Source organism: Danio rerio, chromosome 18 (assembly GCF_052040795.2).
Source record: "Danio rerio strain M-AB ecotype USA chromosome 18, GRCz13ab, whole genome shotgun sequence".
Classification (NCBI taxonomy): domain Eukaryota; kingdom Metazoa; phylum Chordata; class Actinopteri; order Cypriniformes; family Danionidae; genus Danio; species Danio rerio.
This window is the reverse complement of record NC_141038.1, coordinates 47,232,170-47,243,546: the sequence shown is the minus strand read 5'-3', so window position 1 is coordinate 47,243,546 and position 11,377 is coordinate 47,232,170. Positions and strand designations below refer to the sequence as shown.

The following is an 11,377-nucleotide window of genomic DNA, read 5'->3' as shown; positions in this document are numbered from 1 at the left end:
AAAAAATGTATATTATGATATGATATATATTATATATATTATAATTATATACTTTTAAACTGATTGTGTGTTATTTTGATCTAAAATGAAAGCCCATTGAAACAGCAGGAAACAGTAATATAGTAATAAAGTGCTTTCTCTCTGAGTGAAAAAGAGAGCGTATGCCACTCATTTAATTTTTAAATCATATATATATATATATATATATATATATATATATATATATATATATATATATATATATATATATATATATTAGTATTTGTTTATAAGTAAACAAGTACATTCTGCAGAATGTTTTCTTTATTTATTATTTACAAATTTTATTATGATTTTATTAACAAATTTGCTGTAAACCTATTGTAAACAACAATTTTCTGGATAATATTTAAATGATATTATAATATTACTATAATAATATGTACACATAATAATTATATTACAATAAATAATAATAATTCTGATTGTAAAAATATTTTGTATGATTACAAAAAATAATAACTTAATTATTCTTTTTAGGTGACGGTGTATTATTATGATCTATGAAAGCAGCTCATTGAAACGGCAGGAAGCGGTCCTCATATAGCTCTATGTGTGTGTGAGTGTGTGCGTGCGTGAGAGAGAGAGAGAGAGAGAGAGAAAGAGAGAGAGAGAGAGAGAGAGAGAGAGAGAGTGTCACTCATATGTGTGTACAGTGAGTTGAGTAATGAGCGCGAGCGCGGCTGTCTGTCTGAGCGCCTTCTGCTACCTCTACAGTACAGGCTGGAATAAGCAGACAGCGTCTCCAACAGCGGAGTCATGATCCGCCGTCTTCCCCGGGACTCATCTTCCGCTCGGAGAACCACCGACACACCATTGTGAGGCATCTGATATTTAACCAGCGGCTTTACTTCGGGCCATCGCATTGGTCGCTTTAACGCAGCCGGGGAGGATCTTGCGCAGTGGCGGCGGACACTTCGGGTGATGTCGGCTGGCCGTCACTCTTGACATCGGCCTCTGCTCGCAGGACGCTCGGCGGAATGGGGTAGGAAAGCTTCGCGGTCACGCACCCACACAAGCACGGCGTAAAAATGCCCTGACAGACCGCGTCGAACTGTCACGTATGGCGGCGCGTCGGTAGCGTTGCGCTCCGGCGCTGAACTCGCCGTCACAGCAGCAGCTGTAGGGGATCCTGGAGTTAGCCTCGCCTGCTAACTGCCTCTTCAGTGCAATGGATGCTAATGAGCTGACGATAGGCTCGGGCCCGTCTCCATGTGACCGTAAAAAGACAGGAAAGACTTGTAGCTGCTGCTTTAGAGCGAGTTAGGGCTTTTCGACAGTCATTTGAAGGTCTGAGTTTAAGGAAAACGCGCGAGGCTGTTACAATGTCGCGACTGATTGGCAGAAAGAGGCAGGCACTTGAAGAATGTGACGGTGAATGTGGCCGCTGCTCTCCATCAAGTCAATAGAGAAGCGGTAGTAGTACTGTCAGGCGTTAGCTTTCTTATTGTGGAAAAGTGCGTTGCGAACTGTCAGGGCATGCATGCAGAACATTTGTTTCTCTTTGCATTTTGAATATTGTGCAAATGAGTGTTGTGCATACACACACACACACAGTGGCCGTTGCATCACATACCAAAATATCAATCCAAGAAGCATTTACTGTAAACAAAGAGAGCACAAGCACTGTTTGTAAGCCAAACACAGACACATAATTTGTACACTGTTCAGAATGTTATTGTTTATAGTTTAATAATGAGTATTTTTAGATTTAGAGTCCTCATTTATGTCATAAATTTGATCTAAACTTGCATTCATCCTTTTTGAAGAGTTCAGATGAAGCGCTAGCTCCTTTCTGTGCAGTAGTAATGAATGGGGATTGAAGCTCGTGAGCTTGAAAAGGAGACCAAAATATTGTAAAAGGGTTTCATATACTGTACGACACATGGATGATATTCTAAAGCTCTTAATAAAGGGATAGTTCACCCAAATCTGCAAATTCTGTCATCGTTTACTCACCAAACTTGTGTGACTCTCTTTATTCTGTTAAAAACAAAAGGAGTATTAAGAAGAAAACCGGAAACCCGCTGACTTTCATGATGTTTGTTTATAAATCGATCATTACAGGTCTTAAGCATTCTTCAAAATATCTACTTTTGTGTTCAACAGAAAGTTATAAAGGTTTTGGACCACTTGAGGGTGATTAAACAGTGAGCAAATGTTTATTTTTGGATGAACTATCTCTTTATACAGATTTGTGTGAGGAAATGTATCAAATTTACCACCAGTGATGCTTTGCGTATGCGAGTTCAAATCAAGTCTTAATTTTGAACGAATCATTCAAACTAGTTTTGTGAGCTCGATCAGCAGATTCATTCACTCAGGAATAATTCATTCATGAAGTTTTGTGAATGTGCCAAGGAGAACTAGGGCAGATGTGGAGATAATCAATAAGCGGTGGCTTTAATTGTATTCTTTTTGTCACACAAATCTGTTGTATAGTTTCAGAAGACTATGGTGGAAGTAGTATAGACCACTTTTATGGTACTTTTACCCAGATTTGTTTGCAATCTTGCTGCTTGGCATACTTAGTTGTTCATAAAGTGATCAGCACATACTGCATTGAAGAAAGAAAGAAAGAAAGTCATATAGATTTGTATATAATGTCAAAATGTATGTCTTGGCTGAATTATACTAACTACACCTTTGTGAATGTGAGGGAAACTCAATTAAGATGACTTTTAATTGGTGGTTGACCAGGGAAATAACTACAAAACGATTTAGGAAAGTGCATTTCTTGTTTGCGAATGACCTTTACGTTGATGTTTTTATTTTCTAATAGACTTAAATTAAAGTACAAGTGTTTAAATGATTTTCTGGATCACTTTAGATGTGTTTACCTCATTATATTATCTGATGTTCCTATGGAAAAGCACATGGTTGATTGATTAATTGATGAAGATGCTAGCCTGATAGACTTTTATGAGGGGGGGGGGGGGGGGGGGGGGGGTTCAACCTTATATATTTACATGTGACCATAGTATCATTATACAGTGGCTTGTTTGTTGTTATGATGACCCAAAAACAGTTACATTTGTATGTTGCTCTGCCTTAGCTGTCTAAAAACTGATTAAGGGATTGAAATGATTGAGATGACCTATCAAATCAAAGTGGACAGGTTTACTGTTTACAGTAGCAGAGCACAAATTCCAGCTCAAAGGATCAGTTTTAGTGTTGAAAGAGAGCAAAGATTAAAGTACAAAACTACAAGAATGACTGAAATATATCTAAACCCCCCCCCAAAAAAAACAATAGTAATGCAAACTCATTATCAAAAATAAAGTAGCATTTAAATTAATCATGTCATAACTGTATTTAATGAGACAAGCTGTGCTTTGCATGTTAAACATGTCAAATAAAAGTCCTTGCATGCAAATAACACTTGCTATAAATATTAGTTAGGGCTGGGTGATATGGCCAAAATGCAATCTCGATAAATATTTTCCATATTGAACAATAGTAATATATATATTTGATAGAAGTTGTTAGGGCTGTGCATTTTGGGAAAAACATCTAATTGCGTTTTTTTTTGACAGATATTGGATTTAATTTAAGCTTTAAGTTGATTTTAATTTAATTCAGGCTTCAGCTCAATAATCTGTAAGCCGTGACAACAATTCTGCGACAGCTCTTAAAAATGACCTGTTTTGTTCGGTGTCTGTGACTTTAAAACCAAAATATTCCCATATTACAAATGCTGTTTTTCTTTGATATTAATTCGTCTATGGCGTTTCTTTGGGGAGTTTGCATGTTCTCCCTGCGTTCATGTGGGTTTCCTCCGGGTGCTCCGGTTTCCCCCACAGTCCAAAGACATGTGGTACAGGTGAATTGGGTAGGCTAAATTGTCCGTAGTGTATGAGTGTGTGTGTGTGAATGAGTGTGTGTGTATGTTTCCCAGAGATAGGTTGCAGCTGGAAAGGCATCCGCTGCGTAAAAACTTGCCGGATAAGTTGGCTGTTCATTCCGCTGTGGCGACCTTGGATTAATAAAGGGACTAAGCCGACAAGAAAATGAATTAATTAATTCGCTACTAATGCTTCTGAAGCAGCAGATGCGGTTATCCTACTTGTCAGCACTTTTCTGTTTGTTTATTTTTTATTGTTGGCGTAGTTCAGTTTTGCAATTCTGATTGGGCAGAACGAAAGTGTGCTCACTCAACTGGCTTGTTATAAAGCCCCGGTTAGATCACACGATTTCCTTGATGTAGGGTGTCATAGGGAGTCGTAAATTACAAATGGATGTCGTTACACAAGGTTTAATCGTTTCTTCTCGTGTACTGTGGCATAGTTCACGACAACCAATACCATGTCTGCGATGTCTTACGACAGCAACGCAGAAAGTCTAGCATGTTTGATTTTCTGAAGCATAGTGGACTGGTTTTGAAGACGTTATTCGTTACGCTTGTTTACATATATACAAATATATTTTATATCACAGTCTCTTGCGATTAACTAATTGCAACATTTCAAATTGCGATTGTGAATTTGATTAATCACACAACTCTAGAAGTTGTTAATGCTTTCAGATTTAAAAGAGTACCCCATAAATGACTGAAGCCACAAAAATTAGAGGGTCTGATCCATTAAATGGCATAACATATTTTCGGCTGATAAATTTGGCGAAATTCAGTTTATCTCTAATATTAACACTCTTTTAGATTGCCATTGTTGCACATTTCTACTGTGTGATTGGCTCTTAGATCAGTATTGAGTAAAAAAGTCAAGAGCTTATCATAGTTATTGACCTAAATTTTATAATGGTTCGATATGATATCGTTTATCGGCACAGCCCTAATATAAGTCATAGAATTTCCTTCACCGCTCTGTTTCTTTATGCTTGAAAATATGGTTCTCTATTATTGAAGACATGATTGTGTCCTTGGCAGTCTTATTCATCCTGACTGCAACACTAGCTTTTTTTTTTGACTTTGGCATGGCAAATAACAGTCTTGAAGGAGTAATTTAACCAAAAGCGTTCATCCTTGGAGCACAATTGTTTTGCAAAATTGGTTAGTGCCACTCAAGCTTCCGACATGACACCATAAAATAGTCTATGAAACTTGTGCATTATATTGGAAGCTATATATATATGACAGCTTTGTTTCTGAAACTTGCTTGTAATTAAATATGGCAAATGGAAACTCTGATTTATATTTTGCTGTATGGAAATGAGCAGCTGGGACCTTTTAAAGAAAAAAAAAAAATATATATATATATGTATTGTTTTGTACAGAGAGAAGTCATGAGGAATTAAAAGTTCTTGAAACAGTGTATTTACTTGGGGATAGTGCACATTGGGGCTGGTTTTGATTTTCTTGAGGATTGATTGGGTTGTGAAATGAGGAGCTTGATGACATCACACAAAATATTTGTAGTTTCAGAGGCCCATCAACATTATTATTGTTTTCTTGATGATATATAATATGCATAAGATACATGACTGTGCATTTCAACTGAATATTTGTCTTAATTTGAATCAGATGGCAGCTTTTCTTCTGAAACTTGCATGCATTTAAATATGGCACATAACACCTTTATTTATTTTGCTGTATGGAAATGAGTGTCTGGGACATTTTGCAAAACATTAGTTTTTTTATTTTTACAGAAAGAACCATGGATCAGATTGTAATAGCATGGGTTACACCAGTTACAAAATACGTCAAATATTAAATATATATATATATATATATATATATATATATATATATATATATATATATATATATATATATATATATATGTGTGTGTGTGTTTAATATATTGTTTAAATTGAAATAGTCATGTTAAATATGTCTTTTAAGAGCTAAAGTGGCAGATTTAAAAAAAAAAGCTTTTTCTGTTGTGTTTGGCTTGATTGAGCACTCGCCGAGATGAAGCTTGATGTTTTTATCTGCTGAGAATTGATTGGGTTGCGAAAGTGGGACTTGATGACATCATCACATGGAAAGAGTAGTTTTTTCTTCAGTGGAACATCAAAAGTTAGCATCCCATCACGTGCACTACACTCAAAAAAACAACCCAGACTCATTCTGATTATGTACCCCTATATACCTTTCTGGAGAGCACATGCCAGGAGCTATGTTTTTTGCAGTTTTTGTTTCGCAAATTCGCCAGAGTCCACTGTGTACGCATTTGAGATCTCATATTTTCCTTGCGAGGGCCATTCGTGCCCGCTATTCTCGCATAAATCCACCAGACCACCCATCCCCTTTCCTAAACCCAACCAACAGTGTTTTCAAAAACAATGCAGAAAAGAAAAGCCCTCGCGGTAGCCTGATTTTTACTGCATTTTCAGATTAACTGGGTTCTCACACTCTCAGAAATAAAGGTACATAAGCTGTCACTGGGGTGGTACCTTTTCGAAAGGGACACATTTGTACTTAAAGGGTCCATATTGGTACCTCAAAAGTATATATTAATACCTAAAAATCTTAAGAGGAACACTTTTGTACTTTTTAGGTCCTAATATATACTTTTGACAAATTAATATAGACCTTTTTAGTATAAATTTGTATCTTTTGAGAAGGGACCATTCCAGTGACAGCTCGAGTACCTTTATTTCTGAGAGTGCACCCTGTTATCTACTTTTTAAAAAAAAATTTTATGTCTTTTGTTTTTGTCTTACTTCCTTACTGGAACCGGGTTTGCCTGATTTTAACCACGTCGACGTGGTCAGCCTCTCTCCACATCACAAGTTCACCAACGTACATGGTAAGCTACTGGTAACAGCGGGAAAGCCATCCACACGGATGTAAGTGGTCAGCTGGTAAGCGCAAAAAGGAACGGCGTCATACCGCCTCGTAGCGTTCATTTAAAAAATGAAATGCAGCTATACGTACTTCTGGCTACATAACTAACAATCTCCAGAAATGTATATACAGCTACGTTTTCAGAATGAGCCTATGTTGGATTTCTTCCATTATGATATGAATTAAATACATATTATATACACTGTAAAAGATTACATAATCAAAAGGCATAATAACTTATGTTTGTAATAGTGCTGGGAAAACATAATTACGATTAATCACACCCAAAATAAACTTTTGTTTTGACATGATTTAAATGTGTGTACTGTGTATATTTAAATTATATAAATACACGGATCACAAATCTCATGATCACACTATGGTTTTTGAGTCACGGATCTGATCATTTTTCGGATCAGCAAAAAAAGGAGGAAACAAATGTCATTTGCTTTCCATTTATACAAAAAAATTAATTACTGCAAAAAACATTGATTTTAACAAACATAACTTAGGACCTGTAATTTAATAAAAATAACAATAAAGAAACACCCAGAAGAAAAAAAGGAAAATATTCAATACGAAAAATGATCTGATGAAACGTTCCTCTGGTTACTTAATTCGTGATCTCCAGAAATGTATATAGGGCTACGTTTTCAGGATGTGAGACCATGTTGCAATATTTTTGCTGCTTGTTCAAACTATACATTTATAATAAGCTGAAGTAATTAATTAATTGATTTCTTAAGTTTTTTTTTGGAACAACTTAATTCTTTTGTGTTCAGTAAACTTAAATTTGTAAAAACAATTCGGTTAACTTAATTGAATTGTGTTGGGACAACGTGAAGGAATTGTGTGAAAGCCAGCATTTACAGTTTATAAAAAAATCTGAAAAAGTTCCACACAATTCCTTCATGTTGTCCAAACATAAACCGACTAAGTAGCTGAATTGTTTTTACAAATGTAATTGAATTGAACATAAAACAAATAAGTTGTCCCAAAAACAAAAACCTCAAGAATTGTGATGATTCAGCCTATTTTAAATAACATGCAGCAAAAATCTGTCTTTTGAGTAGTGCTCACATAATTCTTTTTTCCTGTCAGATCCCCAGGGCCTCAGTGACGCAAGCTGATTAAGTTAGTGCAGTGCGTGTGATAGAGACAGAGATAGTGATACTATGAGCTGACCCCAGATCAGACAGAGCTGATAATGTTTTCTCCTGATAGTTTCGGCACCACAGTTGCTTTCAATTAAATGCGTCTTTTCCTCTTAAATTCGCTCCATCAAAAGAAGCCGACAGATATAGTGCGAGTTTCGAGGGAGAATGTGTGAAGTGTATTCTGGCAGTATTTTGGCTGCTCTTTAGCCCACTGGCCATACAAGCCATTAGCTGTAGCTGCGAGCGTGATATCCTAGCACGCTATTTTTAGCAGCTCACAGAGTTTGCAACTTGATCTGAATTGTCTTTGAGGCCTAAGGCTCTCAGTGCGCTCTGCCCCACATTGGCTCAACACCTCGTAGACATCAGCGAATGTTTTGGAGAGAATCGCCCAAGAGATGTGCTTTTAACGGGATCTGGATCATCTATAATGTGTTTTGACGTCACAGAGATCAGGAGAATGTGACGTCAATCTCTGATTGCTGCATGTAGGAAATTCACCCACCCTTGTCTCACCCTTTAGTCTTGTATTATCATGTTGGAGGGATTTTACCATGCAGGAAATAATATTTACAGTAGGTGATCACCCTGTTCAGTTTTTCTTTTTGTGACGAAATATAAGGCCTAATCTACATTTAAAGTGACTGTATGGAAATGGAGTTACTCATTGGTCAATGACGTGATGTTACCCAGCAAACAATTTTGTGTTTAATAGACATCTAGATGTAGACAGCTTGGCTAATACAAGACTGAACTTGGGCTGTCAGTAAAAATCTAATAGACATCTAAGCATAGCCCAAAACTAGACTTGTCATCAAATAGACCGATTGGACAGATTTTATATGTGTAGTCATTCATTAATGTTTATTTGATGACTAATTTAGTTTTGGCCTATTCTTAGACATCTATAATGGCCCGTTTCCACTGAGTGGTACAGTATTGGACTGTACAGGTCGGCACGGGGCACCTTCCAAAAAATCATAAAGCACTGTATGTATTATTTGTACAGTAATAATGTTCTACTGTATTTCTCAATGTTTGTGATTGGTTTATTTATTTTTATTAATTTGTTTGTTAATGCACTCCCTTACAAATCCATCCTAATGAATCTAAAATTATGAATTCTTCCAAATAGACCAATTCATTTTATCTGGTGAAAATATACTCTGTCGCAAAATATATTAGAGAAAAATACAATATCGCAATGTCAGTTTTTTTTTTTACTGTGCAGCCCCAATTGACATAAGTACATGCAGGAGACATATTAAACTTGTTTTTATATTTATTTTAAGAAATATTTATTTTGGAATATTTTTATATGCCCCTCCAGCTGCAACCCAGTATGGGAAAACACCCATACATACACCTAAACACTCCGGCCTATTTAGTTTTATTCAATTCACCTATACCAAGTTGGCGGTTCATTCCGCTGTGTCGACCCCAGATTAATAAAGGACTAAGCTGAAGGAAAATTAATGAATGAATTCCCCTATAGTGCATGTCTTTGGACTGTGGGGAAAATGGGAGAACCCGGAGAAAACCCACACGAACACAGGGAGAACATGCAAACTTGAAATGCCAACTGGCCCAGCTGGGACTCGAACCAGAGACCTTCTTGTTGTGAAACGACAGTGCAACAACTGAGCCACCCCCCCCCCCCCCCCAAATCAAATATAATAATATTAAGATTTTTAAAATCTAGCAGGATCAGTGACATGGCTTCAGTTTCAGTGGCAACTTAATCTTCAAAATGCATAAATATAATTAATCAAAAAATATTATTTATTTAATTTTAGTTGTCATTAAAAACAATTATTATTTTATAAATATTATATAATATATAACAAATTAATTTATTAATACATATTAAATAAATAAGTTAAACTCGGTTTTAAAAATCACTAAAAACATTACACTGAAAAATATTTTAGCATTATTTTAAATAGCTTAAGAATATTAAGAACTGAATAAGATGTGTAGACATGTTGAAAAATTCAAGGAAATGTTATTTAGTTTTTTTATATCACTTGTAATATGTTCAAATTATATAAAACCAAACCATTTAAGCAAGAAAATTACACTCTTATCCTTACTTCATTAGAACTTGACACGTTTAAAACTCGATTGAAAAACATGTTCACCATGTCATGTGTTTTAAACTATAGGTGAATTCACTACATATGTTTGCGCTATCAAAATCATGTTCAATCATCAAGTTGTCAAATCGAGATTGCTCTTGGTGAGGGAGAATGTCATTAATTAGTTCAGTAGCACAATACGTGTCAACACCATTTCCATATAAGGGCTTCCTGCAAACTCTTTCCAGTGCTGTCATTCAATGCTTTTAGCAAACAGGTTTCTTGAACACTCCCTCCATATGCGATTGGCTGAGCAAACAGATTGTCCACTCGAACCCAACCCATTGGTGCAGTCAACACTGCTGCGTCGTGGCTAATTGGGATTCTTAGATAAACAGAGCAATGTTTTCATAGCGCCACAGAGTCACAGTGTTTACACTTTTTCAGTGGAATCGACCTAGAAATTCCATACTTGCAGTTCTCTGCAGACTCTGGATAGGAGAAATTATTTGAATGAAAATTAAACTAAAAATGAGTTTCATGAAAATAAAATCTCATTCAACATTTAATTATTACCTCACCATTTATATGATGATAGTAATACATAAATAAAACATTTAACCTGGATTTATTCCTTCAAATTACATAAATACAAATTAGTGACTTGACTAATTTCTATGCCATGTAATTTCTGAATTAAAATAATATTTTTTTATACATAAAGGTGTATGTAAAATAACAACACAATAATAATAATAATAAAGACAGGGAGGTACAATAATGCTGATATCATTAAAGATTATCTTTAATCAAAGAAAAGACACACACACACACACACACTCACACGTGTTTATATATATATATATTCTTTATTACTTTGTATTTCCTTTTCTACAAATGCAGTTTTACTATATATATATATATATATATATATATATATATATATATATATATATATATATATCAGGGGTCACAATAAACCGCCAGCTTATTTAGAAAATATATAATAATGTGAAGCGGATGCTGACAAAAGGACTGCAGATCCAAATGCAGGTTTTATTTAACAGAGAATGGTCAGGCAAGCAACGGTCAACACAGGGACAAGCAAATGTATACAGACAATCCAAAGTCGTGGTCATAAAATAGGCGGGTGGTCAAAAGGCAGGCAGAAAGCAATATAAACAAACAAAACAAAGCAAGGGTCACGTGTTGTAATGTTCACAATAAACAGTTAAACAAGACTCAGCAATTAGTGTGTGCGTCTGTGCTGCTTTTAAAGTCCATGTCATCAGTTCTGAACAGCTTCAGCTGTGTGTGTTAGCAATCAGCAGACAACCGGAACAGGTGTGAGTGTG

The 11,377-nt window shown here is 35.6% G+C and overlaps 1 protein-coding gene across 4 annotated transcripts in view; it reads left to right on the top strand.

Annotated features, from left to right (window-relative positions):
- Positions 1-681: 681 nt before the first annotated feature.
- The window catches only part of bcl9l (bcl9 like), a 97,842-nt gene continuing 87,146 nt past the window's right edge, over positions 682-11,377 (top strand). For 3 of the 4 annotated variants that reach the window (XM_087291901.2, XM_087291900.2, XM_087291899.2), the window contains exon 1: positions 682-1,024. The gene's annotated coding sequence lies outside the window, so the exon portion shown is untranslated. 4 annotated transcript variants of the gene reach the window in all.